We start from the raw sequence: 24,194 nt of genomic DNA, 5'->3' as shown, positions 1-24,194 counted from the left end.
TGCGACCCCATGGACTGTAGACTGCCAGGCTCCTCTGTCCATGGAATTCTCCAGGCAAGAATACTGGAGTGGGTAGCCATTCCCTTCTCTAGGAGCTCTTACCCACCCAGGGGTCAAACCCAGGTCTCCTGCATTGCAGGCAGATTCTTCACCATCTAAACCACAAGGGAAGCCCTAAGAAGGAAGGGTGAGGATTTAGTCTTCCTTTCATGCATCCACTCCAAATGCATTGAGCCTCTGTATGTCCAAGGTCACAGAAGGAGATAGAATATGGTGCCTGACCTAGACAGGATCTTTTATATATAGGCCAGGAAAGAAGGTGTTTTGTGTCTGTTTTTCTTCCCATTATATTCCAATAATACTTGACAGTAGTTAATACTTAGAATGCATACTCAATAAATACTTGTTGATTAAATGAATGAACTACCAAATTTGTAAGGGTTCAAGACAAGCAAACATATATTTCAATAAAGTATGATAAAGTTAGGAGAGTGATAAAGCAGCCAGGCAAACTCCATGAAGGGCACCGCACCCGCTGGGTCAGGGAAGGAGGGAGTTTTAGGAGGGGCTCCAGGGAGGAGTGTGCTGGGAAGGAGAAGTCGGGAAAAACAGACCAAAGCCGGGCTGGGGCGTGCTAGAGACACTCTGGGGCCGTCCATCCACCTTAAGGAAGCAGGACCCAAGGATGGGGAAGTCAGATCGTAGTCTTACAGAGATACTCTGTGTGTGTCCAGGCAAGTGAGAGAGCAGCCAGCTGGAAGGGAAGCCGGAAATCGTGAGATTTGGTTTAAGCCGGAAGAGTGGGCTGCGCCAGGGACCAGAAACTAAAGTGGAGAGCTCTGGAGGGCACGGCTGGAGAGGAAGGACAAGGCCGTGAGAATGACGGTGGGTGTGACTTATTGGGATGCAGGCAGGGAAATTGGCGGGGGCGGGGGAAGGGATGAGCGCATGCGTTGTGCTTACACAGGCGTGTGCCTGTGGGCCAGCGCGCAAGCGCGCGCACATTAAAACTCCAGCTGATAAAATTGACAAAGGCGAGAGAGCCTCTCGTCCCTCGCGGCCACCGAGCTGGCGCAGCCAATGATGCCCGAGGCGAGGGGAGGGACCAGTGGAGCGCCGGGCAGAGCCAGACCCAAGCAAAAACAAAGCCGTCTCTCTGAAACAAAACCGAAACAGACGTGGCCGGGGAAAGGTAAATATTTCTGAGACGATGTGAACAAAGGGGAAAAGTCAATCCAGGCAAGTTTGAGTGTCTGCTTGGAGACTTCGGCGACCCTGAGAGCTGGATACTTTATGAGAACGTCCTTTGCCCCTTCTCTCCCTCTCTCCCCGAAGGAAAATAAATCCTTGGCCAAAAGAGATTTGACGACAGGAAAAGAAGACCGTCTGCAGACTGTCCCCGCTGGCACTAGCGGGACCCGGCCAGAAGTGCCTCGTGAGTGACATTGAGGCGGTGGCTCAGTACCGTCACCCTCCAAACACCGTGGTGCAGAGAACGAGGCCCTCCACAGTGGGACAGGCGCAGCGCCAAGGAACCCTTTTTCTCTTTAGTCCTTCTTGCCAACCGGAGAAATAACGCCTCGGCATTTCTGCCTCGTAATCCTGCTTTCTGTACTCCACCCCAGATTCGCTGCACCGCAGCCTCTCAGCCCCACCCCCACCGCCCGCTGTGAGTCACCCCCTCTCTCCCTTCTCTAAACCCGAGTGTGCAGAGCAAGGCCCTATTGTGGTTACCCATAAATGCAAAGGCACGGAGACACCAGTACCTCTATGAGGAGCTGGCATTTTAATTAGCACACTCAGGCAGCCAGAAACCCCGACGGGGATCCCACCTCTCCTCCCCCTCCCAGGGCCCTACCTCCAACCTCCCCACTCACCCCCATCTATGTAAAAAAAAAAAAAAAAGCCATAAAGCCTTTCTCCAATCGCCTTCTTGGAGTTTATGCAACCCCCAGAACACAGGTTGATTGGAAAGGTCTCTCTCCTGGATAACAACAATTCAATGTGCCTTGACATTTTAATAGCCTGCCGTCCTGGTGAACACAATCGAGCAAGGCAGTGAAGCAAAAATCATTAGGTAAGCAAGATAATCTAAGCGGGATCTGCCGCCTGCACGCTCACATCTGGGGCAGGCTGCGCAGCCGGGGCAGTCGGCAGAGCCCGCGGCCTCATCCTGCTTTGCAGAGGGGTTTGCTCCAACGCAGACACTTGTTCAGCTAGAGACACGTACCCCTGCAGACAGGTTTCGGGAGATAGACAAGGACAGGCTCCCTGAAGCACCCCCGATATGAAACAGCTTGAGAGTATGCAAATTTACAATGAATCAAAACACCCACCACCTCTCCAAATGACCACCAAATTAAACTCACTGCTCTCAATTCACGCTTTGCTGTACCACTGAAAATGAAGCAAATATTGGCTGGCATTCCTAATGTCAACTATCTATGAAGGTTGATGTGTTTCCATGCATATGTACATGTTTATGCAAAGATTTTGAATATAATACCATGTGCAAATATATAATTTAAAAATAAATATGTAATATAAAGCATGTATGCTGACTGTATGGAAGGTAATATTATAAATGTTCCACATCTATTAAGTCATTTAATCCTTGACCTGTAGGTACTGTTATCCCCATTTCACAGATGAGGCACACAGAGGTGAAGCAACTTGTCCAAAGTCATCCTCCAGTAAGTGGTGGAACCAGGAATTCTGATTACAAGCAGTCTGTCTCTAGAGTACAGGCTGTCATCCTGTGATATGCTGTCTTATAGAAAGTAAGTCACACAAATAAATGAAACGTGTTGCACGTCTGAGGTCAGCACATTCCTTCATGAATGTGTGTGTTTATGCACAAGACACATACTTGTAGATGGACAGTCAAAGGGGCTTCCCAGGTGGCTCGGTAGTAAAGAACCCACCTACCAGTGTAGGAGCCGCAGGAAACGAAGGTTTCATCCCTGGGTCAGGAAGATCTCCTGGAGAAGGAAATGGCAACCCACTCCAGTATTCTTGCTAGGAGAATCCCACGGACATAGAGGATCCTGGAGGGTGACAGTCCATGGGTTCACAAAGAGTGAGCCACGACGAGCAAGCGAGCATACACACAGAAAAGGTGCAAAGCAGCATGACTGGCTGCTTTTCAGCACAAACACCTGCGTGTATGTATTTAGCCATAATCACATGTTGAACATTTTGTGAGTCCCAAGATCGTGTGTTAGTATTGACACAATTAATTAGACACAACTGCCACCCGCTGTAGCTCGTAGCCTCGGGGAAAGCGAAACCAGCAAATGGATGCTTGACCTTGCAGGTGATCAGTTCGAGATTGCCACAGAGCTGAGGGGCCCAGAGGACGCCACCTCCCACCCCCACCGGCCTCACACAGTCTGTCCCTGGTTCTTGGCAAGTCACACACCTGTGCCAGAGAGGTTGCCAGCACGCCAGACACATGGAGCGCCCCACTTGGGGATGGCTTTCAAGAAGGGTTTTATAAGCTGCCCAGGAAAATGAGTCTTGTTACTTGATAATTACACATAACACACATGCTCACACCCCTTTCTTGGGAAGGAGGTAGAAATGACATCACAAAACCCCAGGGGTGTCGGGGGTGAGGGGCTGGCCACCGATGACAGAAAATTCTCCTGTTGGATGCCAGCCCTCCCAGATCACCCATGCTCCTCCCTCTCTCCCTGCACAGAAGTCCCCAGCACAGACCAGTTTCCCTGGGTGCTGACTTGGCAGGCTCTTCCCTTTATGAATATGACCCTCAGAGGGGAGAGCCCCTCTCAGCAGCCCCCGAACTATGTTATCACCATTATTAAGGAGCTTAAAGAGGAACTGGGAGGAGAGACACCGCTGGAATTGCAGCCTGATTGTGATTGATGTGTTCCTATTAGCGTCTCAGTGTTATCTCTCTGGATGGCAAGAACAGCCAGTGGCTTGTAACACAACAGATTACCTGAGTTCTCAGCCTTAGAAGGATGTTTAAATAAAATATAGTCCCTCTTAGCAAGAGGCTCATTTTCTCCACGAGGCTCCCAGACTATTTCATGTCAGCTCTGATTCGCTGCGACTCTCCTCAGTAAACATGTCTTATCATTAATAATTCTTTACAAGCACCATCTCTAAGAGTCCTCTCCCTCTCTCTGTCCCTCTCTGCCTCCCTCTCTCTCCCTCTCTCGTTCCCTCTCTCTCTCTCCCTCTTTCTCTTTCTCTAGGTGGCTGGATTCAGACACATCACGCACCAGTTTGGGTTCCAAGGTGCTTCCCTCTGAATTTTCACCTGCCTTGCCAAAAATGATTGATTACGCTGGGCCGGCTGGGTGTCCGGCAATACCCAACAAATGACTTTGGCCCCTAACAGCAGGCCTTGGCCAGATAGAAATCAATATTTCACCATTAAAATCTATCAAAGAAGAGTTAAGGCACCATCTGTCCCTGCCGCCTCTCTATGGTGTGTGAACATTAAATCCGACACTTGTACTACATGGGTAATCAATATATAGTGGTTCACAGATCATTTGTGGTTCCCTTTTAGCAGTGATGGATGTCTGGAATCGTTGTGATTCATTTTGTCAGACCATTAAACAAGATTCTGTCCAGTTCCTTCCTGATTTCATTTAGAGGATCATTCTTCACAGTTCATAAGAGGGAAACGGTTTTACCAATCTGCTTCTATTTCAATAAGTCACTTTATAGAGATTTTGTGGCCTCCAGACTGTAAAAATTCTGGAGCGATAGTACAAACAGACCTCTAAAACTAGTCACTGCATGACATATGCATAAAGTGTGAAGAGAGGAATGTAAATATGTTTACCTCTTTATCTGCAAATGTTGGTTTTTACCCCCTCCTGGCTGGAGCGCTGGTCTGCCGGCGCTCTGGGAACAGAGCCCGCCGCAGTCACGGGAGGGTGGTGCTGGGGACCAGGGGGCTAATTTACAGAGGCAGGGGAAGCCCCCAAAGCCTCCTTGGAATGACCAAAGGCAATGGCAACGGCCTTTCCAAAAGTTGCATTTCGAGACTTTCATTTCTACCATCAAGATCTGCCTCTGACCCAAACCTCTGACAGAGGCCCCTCTGTATCCCCATGTAACACAGCACCCCAGAAGGCCACACCCTTGAGGATTTGGTGTCGGTAAACGCAAGGACCTGCATGACAATACCAGCCACCGTCTGTGGAGCGCCAACCTGTTTGTAAGTGTGGCCCTTAACCATCCTGAGAGACAGATAGTGTGTGTCCCACTTTCCAGTGAGGAAGTTGGTGCTCAGAGAAGTTAAATGGTAGACCCAGGGAATGTGAGAGTCAGGACCCAGACCCAGGCCTGTCTGACACCAGAGCCCACGTGACCACAGTCAGCCCCTGGCTGGTGGCCATTACTTTGCTGCAGAGTCTTTGCAGATGATTTTGTTTCAACCCGAGTGAATTTCCTTCAGTCCTCCTAGGACTGCACCAGCCAATCAGGTGCTATTAGGAAATAAAATTTTATTCTATTATTATTTTAGGTAAATCTACAACAGGATCACTAAATAATGCACTCTAAAGCCAGACACTTAACATTAAACTATTTTCTGTTTTTAGATGACTGGATAATTATATCATTGTATTTACTATTAGGGTAGATAAGCAGATGTTGATTTAAATATTATAGATGTTTATGTACATATGTACTGTATATGTACAGATACATACACATACATAATTTAAATTTAGTTATCATATAGTATATAGTAAATACATGTAATTTAAGAGTTCAGAGATAGTGGCTCAGTTGGCGTAAAGAATCCACCTGCAATGCAGGAGACATTGGCTTGATCCCTGGTTTGAGAAGCTCCCCTCGAAAAGGAAATGGCACCCCACTCCAGTATTCTTGCCTGGAGAATCCCATGGACAGAGGAGCCCAGCAAGTTACAGTAATCCATGGAGTTGCAAGAGTCAGACACGACTTAGCAAACCACCACCAGAGATAATTTAGCTTTTCTTTCATTCTTTTCTGTTTAACATAAAGTAACCAGATCTCAAAAAGAATAAAAGCTAGTCCTGGGACAGGAAGCTTTTTTCTTGACTTTCAAGTCAATATACAACATCAAAAAATCATAAGGAACAGAGTGTTACTCAATTATAATTTGGTGGTAGATTTCTTGAGAAGACGATCTGGAGAGGGTGACACCTATTTTGCAGTTGAGCAGGGGTAAAACCTCTAACTGTCCAACGCACTAACCACCATGCGTTCTTGCCTCCAGCTGATAACAGCAGAAGGTCAAACCACTTCAGACCCAAGGCCACCTGGCCAGGGCCCTGCGGGGAGCAACATCCCAGGGATTTCCAGGCAAGGACACTGTTAGGAGGTGTTGGGCATGGCAGAGTGAGCTTGGATTTAGGCTTCAGAAAGACTAGGCAAAAAGCCCATCTGTGCTGCTGATTAACTGTGTCACCTCAGATGAGTCACTTCACCTCTCTGAAGCATCTGTCACTGACTCTCTGAGCATCTGTTTCCTCATCTGTGAGAGTGACACCACTCAGATCTGCCTCGCAGGGTAACTGTAAGAATTAAATGACCATGTAGACACCAGCATAGGTCCCAGTACAGAACACGTTAGTTACTGTCCTTTATCTCTTTCTTCTTCCCTTCCTTCCTGCTTGACGTTATCCATAAATTTGTATTATACTATAGTTCAGCCTCCAGCAAGAACCTGTAATGGGATCTGCCACATAAGAATTTATCTAGGTTCTTCTTGATTCCAGAAACATAAAACCCAGGAATTAAAATGAGAATTGAGAGGTGTTTGGTCCAGCCATTGACCCAATGCAGGAATCATTCTCACCACCTGCCTGACAATTCATTTTCAATGACCAGGAGTTCAGGCAGTCACCAAGAAGTCCACTTCATTGCTGGACAGTCTTTTAATGATAAACCTGCCTCCATGGACATCCCATCCACTAGTCCCAGGAATAATTCCAATCCATAATTACCTCATGTTCCATATAATAATTTAATAGAATGAAAAGAAATGTTCCTTTTAATTTGTGTTAAAACGACCTTCTTGAAGCATTTTGATTATTGGACTGAAATCCAAGAGTCTTACGAATTTGCCAGAGCTGGCTTTATGCATGTATTTCGATTTTAGCTCTGACCACATCCTTGCTCATACTGAGTGTAGTCAAGAGCTGGGATTTTTTTTTTTTTCTTTTATGAATCCTTCTTGGTCTTTGTCATTCTCTGGATTTTCTCTCTCCCTGCAGTTCTGATCTTGAACATGAAATCCCAAACTGCTCAGAACACTCTAATTTTATTTTCAGGTTTCATCCATCCATTTCTTCCTTTATCTTATATACTTTTCCTCCATCTCTGTGTCCTTCCCATCCATCCATTCTTCCATCTCAAATATACCAGTCAAAGCAGAAATGGGTCTGCAAAATGCTCCTTAATAATGTGATGCAAGAATCTCTAGCCCCAACAGTACTGCCAGCCTTAGGAGCTGTTGAAACAGCTGCTGCCCACTTTCACCACTGATAGAAGGCATGAGCATGAGCCCCAGGAGGGCAGGTTGCCATCCCAGCCAGGGCCTCAGGGCATGTCACTGTCTCTCAACTCTTCCCACCATTTGCATACTCCAAAATCACAGAATTAAATCCAACAATTCTATTTTGTGCATTCCTAAGAAAGCCACGCTGAGCTCTCAAGGTCTGCCTGAGTCACTCAAGACACAGCAGCCCTCCCAAAGCCACCAATGCTTCATCTGCCAAGTTGCCCAGTGCTATGATCAGTTGCATGACTGAGATTAATCTTGCAGGCCCTACTCACATCCTGCTCCTTGCTAATGTGCCATGTCCCAATTGTCAAAGTCTGAACATGCCAATATTGCTGCCAGGTTCTTGTTCTGTCTGCAGACCTCTGAATTCAGCATCTCTCTGTCTCCTAAATCATGTCCTGCTATCTAAACATCAATAACATTTTTTTTTTCTAATTTCACTTTCAACTCCTGCTCGAAGGGGCCCATGAAACTATAAGACTCAGGATAGACGGGACACAAGACTTAAATCAGTCCTTTCAACTTGGAGCCACATAGGGACAGAGGATCAAGGAGAAGTCAGGGACGTTTCACTTCTTCCCAACCATAAGGCTCCCTGGCCAGCATGTATCAGGTGAGGACTGGGGAGCCAGGCTGATATCCGCTGCCAGTAGTGAGGAAGGAAGAAGGGTGGCCGGACCATTCTTGGAAGCTTCCACCTGGCAAGGGATTGTTGGCTCCACAGCAGAGCCTCAATCACAGAGGCTGTTTGCAGGCAGGCAGCCAGATTCCTGGTGCCCCACACTCTGGGGAAAGGGCTGGAGGAAGCCATGGGGAATATTTGAACTGGGAAGCTTACCAGGGGTCCTCAGCCGAAGCGGAGCACAGTGTCTCCTGAGGGCACACAGCGGTGTGACGTGAGTTGTTGCAATGGCTGAGGGTGCTGCGGGTAATTAGTGGGCAGGACAGGTTGTGCTCAATGTGCTCTGAAAGATGAGACAGTCTCACGCGATGACAAACTGCCCATTCTAAATGCCAGTGGTACTCCACCAACTGAGTCCAACTCCTTCATTTTCAGGTGAGCAAGGATTTGAAAGATTTCCCTCCAAGGGACCTAGGGATAACTTTCATTTCTGCCCAGTGGTGTCTGTGTATATTCAGCTTTCCCAGAAAAGAAGCTTTCCTGAAGGCAGTTGCTTCTCTTTAAGCTCATCAGCAGAGCCATAGTCCTGAGAAATGGGAAGGGAAGTGACATTCATTGAATGTGCCACTCCTGCACGAAGTGCAGTACCTAACACAGAAGATCTCATTTCCTTTCTGAGGAAAGAAAAGGGAAAAAAAACCGGGAATCAGGTGGTACCAGAGGAAAGGAGACTCAGGATCAATTAGTAATCAGCTCATTGAGTAAGCTGACCAAGGTCACACGGGTCATCCGTGGCAGAGGCAATATTGCAATTCAGCTCTTCCAGGCAGCCAAGTCCTTCCCCGGAGCCACAGGAGAGCAGCGAGTTGGGTGACTCAAATCATCTCTCAGGTACCTCAGGGTTTCTGGAGTCTCCACCTGCCTGGAGCAAACTGGAAAAAAGCCAAGTTCATCTTGGTGTCTTTTCTTCCTCTTATGGTTCCTGTAACCAAATCCCTTCACCACCAGAGCTACCCAGTAGAAGCTGGTTATGGGTTACTGTTTGCCAGGGAAAAATGGCAATCTACTCCAGTATTCTTGCCTGGAAAATTCCATGGACAGAGGAGCCTGGCAGGCTACAGGCCATGGGGGTCACAAAGAATCAGACACGACAAAGCACATGTGCGCACACATAAGCCATGCTGTGTGAAAAATATGGAAACATAAGAGGAAGCTGCCATTACAGAATGGGGATGGAGAGGGGCATCAGTGCTAAGGAGAAGCAAAGCCTCTCTCTAGAACTCTTACCATTTCACAGCTCCGCCTTACATTAAGCAGACTTTGAGACCCACTGAAGAAATAAATGTGCCCTTGGGCTCGTTAGTCTGAAGATTTGCCTTTTCTTTCTCATTGGCCTTGAACCATTCCATACATGGAAGAGGGAGACAGTAGTGAGGAGAAATACAGAGAAGATGAGGGAGCTGGCACTTCAGCTCAGGCTGGAGAACCTTCAGAGAAATAAGAAAATGGAAAAGAACAACAGTGCCAAGAGCATAATGGCCCATCTCAGCAATTTTTAAAATCCTTATGCATTTACTCAAAGAATGACCCCACTGGGATCCCTAGACTATTACATCTTAGCTTGTGATCTGGGCAAATGCCTTAAGTTGGCTGAACCTCAGGTTCCTCATGTATACACACAGGGGGAGTCATTTCCACCTCACAGAATTGCCATAAGAAATGAACCTGGAAATAAAGCACCTTGCACACAGTAGGCACTCAGCAAGAAGAAGCAGTAAGGGCTGATTCACTCCAAAATGGAGTCAATGGGATGGATTTGAATAAGAGAGTGCAAAAGAGCTCATTACCTCCAAAGCTCTGACTCTGCTATCCTCAATCTCTTTTTTTCTCCCAAAGAGTGGGCGGGGGTGGGGGGAGAAAGAAAGGGGAGTTTTCAGGGTAACAAGACTAATCAGGATTTCACCATCAAAGCAAATATATCCAATTAACAGCTATTAAAGAAGCATTTTCTGGCACTGTGCACAATGAAGGCCATTCTATCTAGTGGAAATTAATCTTAATTATTGGTACCTGCATACATACGTGCAAAGGGAAGCAACTCACATTAATCTACATTAAACTTAATAGCAGTCCGTGTATTATCTATTCTGAGTCAAAATTGACTGCTGGCCCCTGCATAGATATCTGCAGTGCTAACTCAAGTAATTATAGTGCAGTGGGTCTCAAAGACACAATTTGTTCCCTATATAATAAATCAGCTGCTAGAAGCCTTTTTATAATTAAAAACCAAAAGGAAAAAAATAGAACTGTATAAGCAAATGTCATTTTCTTCCAAGGGAAATAAGGAAAAGGAAAATGTGTCATCTTGTTGCTTTGTCTGAAAGGAGTATGAAAGAGCCCTCTCTGATGGAATTCCCAAGCCGAGAGGAATACAGAGTTAGGTTTCAGAACTGTGGAAAGAACATTCTTAAAGCCTCAAATTTAAGGTGTCTAAGAGGCCTTAACTTTATTTCCAAGGAGTCCAGTAAAGGCATCTGAGAGAGATGCCGTACATGACCTGGAATTTTCAGTAGTTTGGATCAGAGGGGAAGGCCAAGTTGATCTTACTAAATCCCACTGAAATGGGAACCCTTCCGTCAACCACGAGAAGAAAGCAAGGGTGACTGAGTTCTTTTCCTCTCTATCGCTAACGGCCCTCCCTGTCAGGGCATCCCGCATTTATCCAACAAGCCAAGCTTTAGGAGATGCTCTACCCTTCACCAATCTTCACACTTGTCATCTCCGTCTCCAAAAATCACAGGCCCTCCTGCCATCTCAACAACTCCAGTCAGGACTTTTCTTAGTTGCCTAGAATCATACAACTCTGGTGTTCTATGACCCCTGAGGTCGTCCAGTCCCACCTCCAACTCAGCCAGCGCTTCCTGAAGTGGGGCATGCCCCCCTCCACTCTCCAGAATGGGCAAGATTGAACCATATGTGGATAACACAGCAACTTCATTGCCTATCGCTGACCAACAGGGGCCCTAAGGTCACACTCCACATCAGAGGGCAGCTCCTGCCACCTCAGCCTGGGATACGAGCTCACACACGCCAGATTTTCCCAGCCTGGCCGCCTGTCCCCTTATCATGAGACCCCAGGTCACCCCAGGGCAGGACCTTCCGAAGCCCCTGCCTCCCCACTGCCCACTCTCAGCTCTCACTTCCGGGTGCCCCTAAGCCCGCCGGCAGCCTGCCTAACACCCCTCCGGCGGCCCAGTTAGGGCCACCGTGTCCCGCTGTTGAGGCTGTGCCTGTAACTGCAAACTGCCCCCAGGGGTGCACACTCTGCCTCCGGCAACCACGGAGGCCACGGTCCCCACCTTTTCCGCTCGGTCTTGGCTCCACCCTATGCCCTGCCTCCCGCCCCACGCGCCCCCATCCCCCCGACACACGCAACGGCCCCGCCGCCCGACATCCACCCCCACCCCGCCGCCGGCAGCTTCCTCATTGTTTTTTCCGCAGATGCTGCTCTTCTCTCAGCCTCCTGGCCTCCTTCGTCAGCCAGAGCAACTCCCTACCCCTCAACCCTCACTGGAGAACTCGGAGGTCAGTCTCTGATCCCTTGCAGGAAGCCACCACCCTAATCCCTGGTCCAGCCTTTTCCAATCAGGCTGAAACTCCCTCTTGGATCACAGAGGTGCCTCAAGGCCATGATTCTTCCCATCCCGCCCCTCAATCTGTGTGGAGAGCTTGATGCTTCCCCTCTTATTCCTGTTTGCTTTATTCTTCATTATATAATAGTGTCATCAAACACAATTTTAAAATCAAAACCCACTGTGTATGTTTCCTGGACTAACTTTAGAAAATATAGGAAAATAAAGAAAGGCAGCCTGTTGGTGTCTGCCTCTCAAGTCTTCTTCCTGTGGACATACAGCAGACATTCTAATATACCAAAGGGGCACATGATCAATACTGATTTTTAAAATGTTCTTATTCATTCAATTTTTTGAATAGGTAATATGTGCTCTGGACTGTCAGTATCCCATTCCAGAGACAACCAGCATTACCAGCTATTTTATAACTTGAAATTTTCTAGGAATAAGTGATAAATAAATATACATATAAACTTATTCCTATATATGTTAAATATATATATGTATTAAATATACATCTTTTTACACAAGTTATGGGATCCATCACACTCCTTTACCTCTTGCTACTTTCTTTTGCTTAATACATGTTAAGATGTTGAAGATAATTTACACTTTAAACGACCCAAGTGTGTGCCTACCAAGTTGCTTTAGTCGTGTCCAACTCTATGCGATCCTATGGACTATAGCCTGCCAGGCTCCCCTGTGCATGGGGTTCTCCAGGCAAGAATAGTTGGGTGGGTTGCCATGCCCTCCTCCAGGGGACTCTTCCCAACCCAGGGATGGAACACATGTCTCTTACACCTCCTGCATTAGCAGGCAGGGTCTTTTCAAGGGCTTCCTTTATGGCTCAGCTGGTAAAGAATCCACCTGCAATGCCGGAGACCTGGGTTCTATCCCTGGGTTGGGAAGATCCCCTGGAGAAGGGAAAGGCTTTCCACTCCAGTATTCTGGCCTGGAGAATTCCATAGACAGTCCATGGGGTCTCAAAGAGTCAGAAAAGACTGAGCCTCTTTCACTTCTCTTCACTCCACTGCACTTCTTCTTTACAAGGAGCACCACCAGAGAAGCCCAGATAATTCTCACTGTCTTCCTTCTTAAATGTATCTCTTCAGCTGAAACAGTGACTAAGTCATAAGACAGAGTTGAGGTGTAACAAAAATCATGAGAGAGGTATTTTAACAACTGAAGCTCAGAACATACTGTTCTCCTTCATATATGAATTCTGCCACTTCCCCTGACCACCCAACCTTGTCCATAAGTGGCCCTCTGGACCTGCTTGAATACTCCCAAAGATGGGGAACTCACTTCCGTAGGAGGTAGCCTTAGGTGGTGAGGCTCTCGTCCTGAGCCTTTCATCAAACTGAGCTCTCCCCAGTTTCCTGGATCCCTTAAACCCAGTGATTTCATCTTTTTGGTACTGTTTAGCATTTTAAATCTATCCCATCCATTTGGATACTTAATAGCCACTGCGCATCAGTGTGTCTTAACCATTTCCTAGCAGGTTGCCTTGCCCTTTTAACTTAATTTTGTTAAAATTAACAAGCTTGGGAAGGACCGAAGCTTGAGATTCTCTTGCATCTCCTTCCAGTGCCTGCCACGATGCTTGCCACACTGCCTCTGGATGATGTCTCCAAACCTTCCTGATCTCAGCTAGGTCATTATTTCCTCCAGAGAGCCTTTACTAACACTCCACCCCCAGAATTTTTTCAGTTATTGTAATCGTTTGTGATCTGTGTTCCCAGTAGATATGCAAAGTCTGCAGTGTTTATATATACATATGTATATATATGTGTGTATATATATATATTTGGTGTATATCTACATCTATATGTATATATATTTGGTGAATAAATAAAAGGACAAACTAGGGAGGTCTAATGGTAAAGAACCTGCCTGCCAAAGCAGGAGACTCAAGAAAGTTGAATGAAGATTTGATCTCTGGGTCAGTCCTCTGGAGAAGGAAATGGCAACCCACTCCAGTATTCTTGCCTGAAGAAGCTCATGGACAGAGGAGCCTGGCAGGCTACAGTCCATGAGGTCACAAAGAGTTGGACACTATTGAGTGCGTGCGCACACACACACACACACACAACTGTGGCTTTTTCTTGAGAAACAGTGATGACAGATAGGTTAGTATTAAATTCCTCAAGGGAAACTTGTAGTATCCAAATGCTAGAGACATCTTCCCCCAGGAACCCCGGGAGGCTGACAGGGCTACCACTTGCAGTATTGAGCAGCCCCGGAGCTCTGTTTACAAAGCACCCAATCATGACCAAAGCAGCAGAAACCCAAAACTGGATGCTAACTTTCTAGGCCATGCAAACTTCAGGAAACCAGGTGGAGTCTTGGAATCAACCCTAAAGATCACTTCTCTTTCCTAACCCTCTGCCCAGAAATCGCAGGCACCTCTAAGTTAAAACTGTCAGTTATGCTACCAACAAGCATATACTGAGAGCATATTAGCTTGGAAAAGAGCAGTTCCATTGTCTCAGCACTCTAGGTAGCAATGTACAATGAATTCACATAAACAGCTAGACAATACCACAAATAAAACACCTTGACAAAACATTCATTATTGTGGTTGGAGGAGAAGAGAGCTTAAAGAACAAACACTTGAATCCTGCCTACGTTACTTCTCTGCTGTGTGACCTCTGAAAATTGACTTCACCTCTCTGAATTTTATTTCTACACAGAAAGTAATAATGCCATCTCATCACTGTCTTAGGAATTAAATGAAACTTGGAAATATTACAAATGTGAAGGTGGGCAGAAAATGCATGTGGACTTTAGAAGGTGATGGGTGGAAAGTGGGACACAGAAGAGCGATGTGGTGAAGCAGGAAGAGGGTCTGTCACTGGCAGAGGGAGTCGTCATCTGATGGAGGAACCTTAACACGTCCATGACTGCTCACTTATCGTGTTTTCTTGTCACTCCACAAATATTCAATGAGCATCTACAAATGGCGAACAAGTTAGACAGAAGGACTGCCCTCATGGAGCTTACAGTCTATCAGAGATACAGACACATAAAGGACTTGCGTTCAGTGAGTTCAGTGTTCTAAGAGGGGAAGGAGACTTGAGACATGGAGTGACTTCTAACCCAGGCAGGTGAATGGAGAGAACTTGTGAGAGGCGCGTGACATCTCATCTCTCAGAGACAAGTAGAATCATCTAGGCTGGGGCAGGGTGAGGTAGAGCAGGTGGCGGTGGAAGAATCTGGAAGAAGGTGAACTGATGCCTACTATCCCTCAGGGATAGGGAAGATGTGACCAGACAGCAGAGCTTCATAAATCACAGTGATGAGTTTGGATCATATCATATGAGCCAATGTAGAATTTTAAGCAAGAGAGTGACATATATGATCAGATGTGCATTTTTAGAAAGCAGAATGAGTTGCAGCAGGGCAAGACCCCCTGGAGAAGGAAATGACAGCCCACTCCAATATTCTTCCCTGGAGAATCCCATGAACAGAAGAGCCTGGTGGGCTATAGTCCATAGCGTCACAAAAAGTTGGACATGACTGAGAGACTAAATAACAACAAGATAGATACAGGGAGACAGGCTAGGAAAGAGTTGTAGGAACTTAACTAAAGCAGGGATTATAGGGGACCAGAGAACACAGAAAGATGTTTAGAGAATATGGCATACAACATTCAAGAGAAATTGGAGTAAAGGTCAGGAAAGAAGGAAGTCAATAGTGGTTCCCAAGTATCTGGCTTAGGCATCTAGGAGAAAATGTGCCACCATTGGCTGATCTGAAATTTTGAGGGAAGACACTGAGATTAATTTGGAGTATGTCAAGTTTGAAGTTCTTGGAATATATCCAACTAGAGTTGGAAAAGAGCAAACTACTATGTGGGTTTCAAATCAGTGAAGTTCCAGATTAGAGATAGATGTTTGGGAGCATATTGATGATAAAGAGCTGCTGGGCTATCAGTGAGATTTTTCTGAGAGCAGGAGCAAGTGGGAAGACAGGAGAGCTGGCAGAGAACCCTCTATGATGTGGGCAGAAGAAAGGGACTCAATACAAGAGACTGAAAGTCAGCTGGATAGGTGGGAGGAAACCTCACAGGGAACACAGTGTTACAGAAGCTGAGGGAGAGAGAGCATTGCCAGGATGAGGCAAGATTTGAGAAGTGTCTCTTGGCTAGGGCAGTAGAAGTCTTTTCCTGGTGACTTCAGTAAGTTCCAAGGGAATCCAGATTGCCAGTGTTGACAGGCAGGTGAGAGAGGATGAGACAGCAAGTTCAGACAAAAGTTACCAAGAACTTACCATGACAGTTAAGACAGAGAAGTACCTGGAAGGAGACGAGTTTGGGAAGAGTTTTGGGAATGATGTTGTTTTTCAAGGTGAGAAAGCCTTGTGCTGTGTGCAGTGCTAAGTCACTTCAGTCGTGTCCAGCTCTTTTCAACCCCAAGGACTACAGCCCACCAGGCTCCCCTGTCCATGGGATTCTCCAGGAAAGAATATTAGAGTGGGTTCCCATGCCCTCCTCCAAGGGATCTTCCCAACCCAGGGATCAAACCCATGTCTCTTACGTCTCCTGCATTGGCAGGCGGGTTCTTTACCACTAGCGCCACCTGGGAAGTCTTAAAGATGTCTTGATACTCATAAGGAGAAGCCAATAGGAGAGAAAGGTTAAAGATATATAGAAGAGAAGAAGGAAATGACGATGGAGGAGAATCCTGAGGGACGTCAGTGGAACCAGGATCCAGGAGGTATTTCATTGGAACAAGAATGAAACATGTATATCTGTTGGAAAATCTTTCAGGCTTAAATCCTGTAGGACTGTGACATGAGCTCAGATTTTAGAAGTCAGGGAATAGCTTAACTGTTAGTTAAGCAGCTTAATGTTGACAGGTCTCAACACTTTTTTTGTTGTTTTTGTTGGCAGAACTCTATGATTTGCTTCACCTTTGCCTCATTGCAAGATGGCTGTGGCAGCTCTAAGAATCAATCCTCACATGACCAATTCATGTCAGGAAGCACGAATTGGCAAAGGGCAGGAATTCCTCCTCCTACACCTCCCTTTTAAATGAGAGAATAATATTTTTAGAAGACCCCCAGAAGACTTCTTGATGCATAATATTACCTAAAGTTAGGACTGAAATGTCATCCCTAGGACAAGGCTAGGCTCACTTCTCTGAGAGGAAGGCATCTCCACGCAGTACCAGTAGAAAATCCAGACTCCAGTGATAAAGAAGAAAGAGTAGATGAGGTAGGTCAGTGGGTTTGGAAGCAGAAAATTGGGTGAAATCTCATCAAATGTCTATTTTCTCTGTCATTTTGTCATCCACTAAGAGTGAGCGGAAAGATTTGGTGGGATATGAGGTCTCACAGGTGGAGGTCTCCCAAATAACCACTGTGAAGAACGGGAGACCAAACCAGCCAAGGAAACATCTAAAATTCCTCAGGGGTCCTCAGAGGGAGCATGCTTGGGGCGGGGGGACTTAGAGACCAAAGGAAAGAGGACAGGGAGGGAAGTTGTGTCTCAAGTGGTCACCCACACCGGGGTCTCCAAACCTCGATGCTGTCAGCATTTTGGGGAGTTTGTGTGTGGGGTCATCCTGTGCACTGTAGGATGTTTGGGCTTCCCTGGTGGCTTAGATGGTAAAGAATCTGTGTGCAATGCAGAGACCTGGATTCAGTCCCTAGGTTAGGAAAATCCTCTGGAGAAAGGAATGGCTACCCACTGCAGTATTCTTGCCTGGGAAATCTCATGGACAAAGGAACCTGGCAGGCTACAGCCTATGGGGTCACAAAGAGTTGGACACTGATTTAAGAGACAAGGGTTTGATCCTTAGGTCAGGAAGATCCCCTGGAGGAGGGCATGGCAACCCACTCCAATATTCTTGCCTGGAGAATTCTGTGGACAGAGGAGTCTGCAGGCCGTGGTCTGTAGGGTCTCACAGAGTCAGACACTCGTGAAGGAACTGACCATGCACGCACACAGGATGGGTAGCAGCGCCCTGGCCTCTACCACTATTGGCCAGCATCGCGCACACACACCCTTCAGCTGGGACAACCAAGACTGTCTTCAAACAATGTTGAATGTCCCCGGGGAGACAAAGTGGTCTGAGTTGAGAACCACTGCTATACACTATCTCACTTAATCCTGTAGTTCAGGGATGTGGTCCTGATTTCAGGGATGATATTAAGTGCTCAAGGACACACAACTAAGAAGAAATGGAGTCAAAATGTAAACCAAGTCTATGAGAGACCTTCTTCCCCCCCGGCCCTGAGCTCCACAGCCAGCAATGTACCACCAGCACCACCGTCAAATGGGTTCTCAGGGCCTTTGGTCCTGGCCTCAGCCTTCATCAAGTTTATCCACCCCACAGAGTTCACTTTGAGTAGTGAGCTGTTTTTCCGGAAAGAATTAGAGAACCCATAAGAATTAAATCTTTACAAGAGGTCTATACGCTCTTTTCTAGGAAGTCAATCCTCCCAGAGAAACATGTGGCAGCATTTTCCCAAGGACTTGGAGAAGGCAACCAGCATCCAGAAAGGAAAATCTTCCAAGCTGGAATGTGCTCCAGGCTGCCTCTTTAAAAAAAAAAAAAAAAAAAAAGTTATATGCCTGGGAAACATTATATCTGCCAAAGCAATACAGGGACTCACTGTAAAAATGATAGCTCAACTCCATACTGCCTTTCATCCTCAAGACTCCAAGAAGGGCCTTAAAAGTGAAATTTTATCCAAGTGCACACAAACACACACATTTGGAAGAATTCACACATATATCACTTTGTCCACCTCTCTAATGAAGGTGGAATGCAGTGGCAGATGTTTACCAGCTGCCCACCACTCACCCTCCAGCAGTTTAAGACAGGAAGCCAAAGACACTTGATCCAAGAGGAACTGCAGGGAGAATCCAGGGAGGTAAAATCTAATCCTGAAAACTGGGATTCAGCCAAATACATGAAGCACCCTCTGCATCATTGCTTTGTCCCTTACTTCAAGAGACCAAATGGAGAATGACAGGCATCTGTCTGCATCAGGGAGGCTCTGCTCCACCCATGAAGGGTTGGAACTAGAAATGGCCCCTGATACTTGAGGCATAGGTGCCATACACACAGCCTACACCTGAGCCCAATAAAGTCAAGGTTATATGTTTGGTCCCCAGTCTGGTCAGATATCTTCACTCTGTTTAATAGGCTCTGGCTGTATCCCTACTGTGGAGATGACGTCTGGTCTCATTACATGATAAGCTTTAAAACAATAAAGAAAGAAAGGATTGCCTCATTGACTGGAGAGATTTCAAGAAAGGATCTGGATGTCTTGAAGGAGGCAATGGTTCAGGCAGAGGAAGTCACTGCTGAGATTACTGGGAAGCTGGAGAAATAAGAGAAGAAATGCCGGAAGAAGGAAAAGAAAAGGCTGGCTACAATTACCCCGGCATCTTCAGAAAACAGTAGTGCTCCAGAGGAGTGTGAGGAGAAAAGTGAAAGACCCAAAAAGAAGAAAAAACAAAAGTTCCAGGAGGCTTTTTGGGAGAATGGAATGGAAGACTCATCCACCTCCTTCTCCAAATCCAAGAAAAGGAGATCTTTTTCCAAGGAGGAACTGGTTAGTAGTGATCTTGAATAGACAGCTGGCAGTGGAGGTCTTCCCAAGAGGAAATCTTTCCCCAAAAAGGAACCAGTTGGTGATCCTGAAAAGTCAGAAAACAAGAGGATCCCTAAGAAAAAGAGAAAATTCTCTTCCAAGGAATAGCCACTCCGCAGAGGATCTGAAGAGGCTGCTCCCAACAATAGTGGCAGTTTCAAGAAAAAACAAAAAGCTCCAAAAGCTATCTCAGGAAAATTAGAATGGACATGTCCCTAGTGGGGCATAACTTACAGAGATGTTTCCCAACCCATCCTCTACACCCCAATAAAATATTTTTAAAAGATAAAAACAAAACAAAAAAACAGTGCATACAAAGCAGGGTGAAATGAACTAACGTCTGCTCATAGTCGCCTGGACATTCAGCTCAGGTGAAGCTCTGATCTAGGAGCTTTGTGTGTGTGTGTGTGTTCCTAGTCACTCAGTCTTATCCAACTCTCTGTGACCCCCATGGACTGTAGTCCACCAGGCTCCTCTGTCCATGGGATTCTCCAGGCAAGAAGACTAGAGTGGGTTGCCATGCCCTCCTCCAGGGGGTCTTCCCAACCCAGGAATCAAACCCAGGTCTCCCGCATTGCAGGCAGATTGTTTACCAGCCGAGCTACCAGGGAGGCCCAGGAGCTTCACTGATGTCATCTCTTACTAGGTCATAGTATCTGAACTCTACAGACGCAGAAACTAAAATTTTAGGGAAGTTAAGATATTTTCTCTAAATATTTTTAGGGAAGTTAAGATATCAGTTACCTGGAGTAACAAGCAAATTTGGGCTTGGAGTACAAAATGAAGCAGGTCAAAGGCTAACAGTTTCGTCAAGAGAACACACTGGTCATAGCAAACATCTTCTTCCAACAATACAAGAGATAACTCTACACATGGACATCACCAGATGGTCAAAACCAAAATCAGATTGAGTATACTCTTTGCAGCCAAAGATGGAGACGCTCTATACGGTCAGCAAAAACAACACTGGGAGCTGACTGTGCCTCAGGTCATGAACTCCTTATTGCCAAATTCAGATTTAAATTGAAGAAAGTAGGGAAAACCACTAGACCACTCAGGTATGACCTAAATCAAATCCCTTACAATTATACAGTGGAAGTGACAAATAGATTCAAGGGATTAGGTCTGATAGACAGAGTGCCTGATGACTATGGACGGAGGCTGTACAGGAGGCAGGGATCAAGAGCATCCCCACGAAGGAGAAATGCAGCGAGGCAAAATGGCTGTCTGAGAGGCCTTACAAATAGCTGAGAAAAGAAGAGAAGTGAAAGGCAAAGGAGAAAAGGAAAGATACACCCATCTGAATGCAGAGTTCCAAAGAATAGCAAGGAGAGATAACAAATCCTTCCTGAGTGATCAGTGCAAAAAAAAAAAAAAATAGAGGGAAACAATAGAATGGGAAAGACTAGCGATCTCTTCAAGAAAATTAGAGATACCAAGGGAACATTTCATGCAAAGATGGGCACAATAAAGGACAGAAATGGTATGTACCTAACAGAAGCAGAAGATATTAAGAAGAGGTGGCAAGAATACACAGAAGAACTATACAAAAAAGATCTTCATGACCCAGATAACCACGATGGTGTGATCACTCACCTAGAGCCAGACATCCTGGAATGTGAAGTCAAGTGGGCCTTAGGAAGCATCACTACCAACAAAGCTAGTGGAGTTGATGGAATTTCAGGTGAGCTATTTCAAATCCTGAAAGATGATGCTGTGAAAGTGCTGCACTCAATATGCCAGCAAATTTGGAAAACTCAGCAGTGGCCACAGGACTGGAAAATGTCAGTTTCATTCTAATCCCAAAGAAAGGCATTCCCAAAGAATGCTCAAACTACTGCACAATTACACTCATCTCACACGCTAGCTAAGTAACACTCAAAATTCTCCAAGCCAGGTCTCAGCAGTACGTGAAACATGAACTTTCAGATGTTCAAGATGGTTTTTAGAAAAGGCAGAGGAACCAGAGATCAAATTGCCAACATCTGTTGGATCATCATAAAAGCAAGAGAGTTCCAGAAAATCATCTACTTTTGCTTTACTGACTATGCCAAAGCCTTTGACTGTGTGGATCACAACAAACTGTGGAAAACTCTTAAAGAGATTGAACTACCAGGCCACCTGACCTGCCTCCTGAGAAATCTGTATGCAGTTCAAGAAGCAACAGTTAGAACTGTACATGGAACAACAGACTGGTTCCAAATCAGGAAAGGAGTACATCAAGGCTGTATATTGTCACCCTGATTATTTAACTTATATGCAGAATACATCATGCAAAATGCCGGGCTGGATGAAGCACAAGCTGGAATCAAGATTGCTGGGAGAAATATCAATAACCTCAGATACACAGACGACACCACCCTTATGGCAAAAAGTGAGGAAGAACTAAAGAGCTTCTTGATGAAAGTAAAAGAGAAGAGTGAAAAAGTTGGCTTAAAACTCAGCATTCAGAAAACTAAGATCATCCATCCATTCCCATCACTTCAAGACAAATAGAAGGGGCAACAGTAGAAACAGTGGCAGACTTTATTTTTGGGGTCTCCAAAATGCAGATGGTGACTGCAGCCATGAAATTAAAAGACGCTTGCTCCTTGGAAGAAAAGCTATGACCAACCTAAACAGCATATTAAAAAATAGAAACATTACTTTGCTGACAAAGGTCCATCTAGCCAAAAGCAGATCAGTCCTGGGTGTTCACTGAAGGGACTGATGCTGAAGCTGAAACTCCAATCCTTTGGCCACATGATGCAAAGAACCGACTCATTGGAAAAGACCCTGATGCTGGGAAAGATTGAAGACAGGAGGAGAAGGGGACCACAGAGGATGAGATGGTTGGTTGGCATCACCGATGTGATGGACATGAGTTTGAGTAAGCTCTGGGGGTTGGTGATGGACAGAGAGGCCTGGCGTGCTGCAGTCCATGGGCTCCAAAGAGCCGGACACAACTGAGCGACTGAACTGACTGAAGATATTTGTTGGGGTTATACCCCTCTTAAGCCAGGTTTCAAGCTCAGGTCTCCCTACCTCAAAGTGCACATTTCATGTTACCACAATATCACAACAGAGAATATTGTTCATACCCTGGAAACTCCTTTGTGTCTCCTCCATGTCATTACCCACCATCTCCAGGTAAACACTGTTTTTGCTCCTATTCAGTTCAGTTACTCATATTACCACAGATTAAATTTGCCTGTTTTTGAACTACACATAAATGGAATCATCACCTTGTGTTCTTTGATATCTCACTTTTTTCACTCTTATTTATGAGATTCATCTGTGTTTTTGTGATTGTTGTTGTAACTTGTTGATTCCCATTACTATATAGGCTTCTACTGTGTGAATATAGTATTGCTTATTTACCCATTCTATTGTTCATTTGCATGTGGGTTGTCCCATTTAGGAATATTATGTATAATAATGCTGCTTCAAGCTTTCTTGACATCTCTTTTGGTGCCCATCTCTTTGCACATCTATACCTAGGAATAAAGCTGCTGAATCATAAGATATAGGTTTCTTCACTTTTAGTAAATAATGTCAAATAGTTTTCCAGTTGACATTCTCACTAACACTATGTGAAAGTTCCATTTGCTCCTCATTCTCCAAAAATTGGTGTTTCAGTTTCTTTTAAAATTTTAACCATTCTGGTGACTGTGTAGTTTTATCACATTGTGGTTATATTTCCTTAATGACTAATGAATGTGAAGATCTTTCTAAGTATATATTGGCCATTTGATCCATTCCCTCCTTTGTAAAGGGATGTTTTCATATATTGGTTTACTGGAGATCTTTTTACATGTCTCTGTAAGTAAATCCTTTGTTAAGGATTGTATCACAAATATCTTCTTTCACGGTGTGGTTAGCCTGCTCACTCTTTCTGGTATCTTTTCATTTTTAATTGTAATGCTTTTAATAAAATCCAGCTTATCAAATACTTTTGTTATGATTTGTATATAATTTAAAAAATATTGGCCACCCAAGTGGATAAAATATATTCTCCTATGCAATGTTTTGACTATTTATTGTTTACCTTCCATATTTGGATTTACAATTCCACATGAAAAGAATTTTCAAGTACGATGTAAGGTAGGAGTTAATTTTTCTCCCCCAAATGGGTATCATATTAACCTCAAAACAGTTATTGATAAAACTGTCCTTTTTACCACTGCACTGAAGCGGTAACTTACTCACATGCATGTGTAGGTCTGCTTCTGAATTCCTTATTCTGTTCCTCTGGCCTGTTTGTCTGTCTTTGCACTCATTCTGCCTACCTTAATTAACATCGCTTTGTACCAAGTCTTTATAGTGTAAAGTACACCAGCTTTGTTCTTCTTCCAGATTGCCTTTGCTATTCTTGCCCCCATAGAATGTTACATGTATTTTAGAATCAGCCTGTCACATTTTTAAAATTCCATGAAATTTTAAGTGGATTGCATTGACTCTATAGATCAATTTTGAGAAAATAGACATCTTTACAAAATTAAACATTTCTGATCTGCAAACACCATGTATTTTTCTATTTATTTAGGTCTTTTTAAATTTCCCACAAAAATGTGTAATTGAAAAGTGAAGGTCTAGCTGTTTCTGTAGACATAGTTCTAGGTATTTAGCAATTTTAATCCATTGTAAAGTTTATAATTTTTAAAACTTTATTTTTGCATTATTTGTGGGTAGTATAGAGAACATAAATACTTTTATATTGTCTTTATATCCGGTGTCTTTGCTGAATTAGGTTCTTAGTTCTAATCATTATCTATATATTCTTTTTATATTAATCTATATATTCTATATATTCATT

General features: G+C 44.9%; 1 long non-coding RNA gene across 1 annotated transcript; it reads left to right on the top strand.

The window, feature by feature from the left end:
• Positions 1 to 983: 983 nt before the first annotated feature.
• LOC139038009 (uncharacterized) lies at positions 984 to 2,551 on the top strand. The gene is made up of 2 exons (XR_011490907.1): positions 984 to 1,192; positions 1,336 to 2,551. It is a non-coding gene; the product is annotated as an uncharacterized lncRNA (long non-coding RNA).
• The last annotated feature ends 21,643 nt before the right edge of the window (positions 2,552 to 24,194 follow it).

Source organism: Odocoileus virginianus, chromosome 13 (genome assembly GCF_023699985.2).
Source record: "Odocoileus virginianus isolate 20LAN1187 ecotype Illinois chromosome 13, Ovbor_1.2, whole genome shotgun sequence".
In the NCBI taxonomy this organism is placed as follows: Eukaryota; Metazoa; Chordata; class Mammalia; order Artiodactyla; family Cervidae; genus Odocoileus; species Odocoileus virginianus.
Note: the sequence above shows the minus strand (reverse complement) of the source record. Positions and strands in the feature narration are given on the sequence as shown.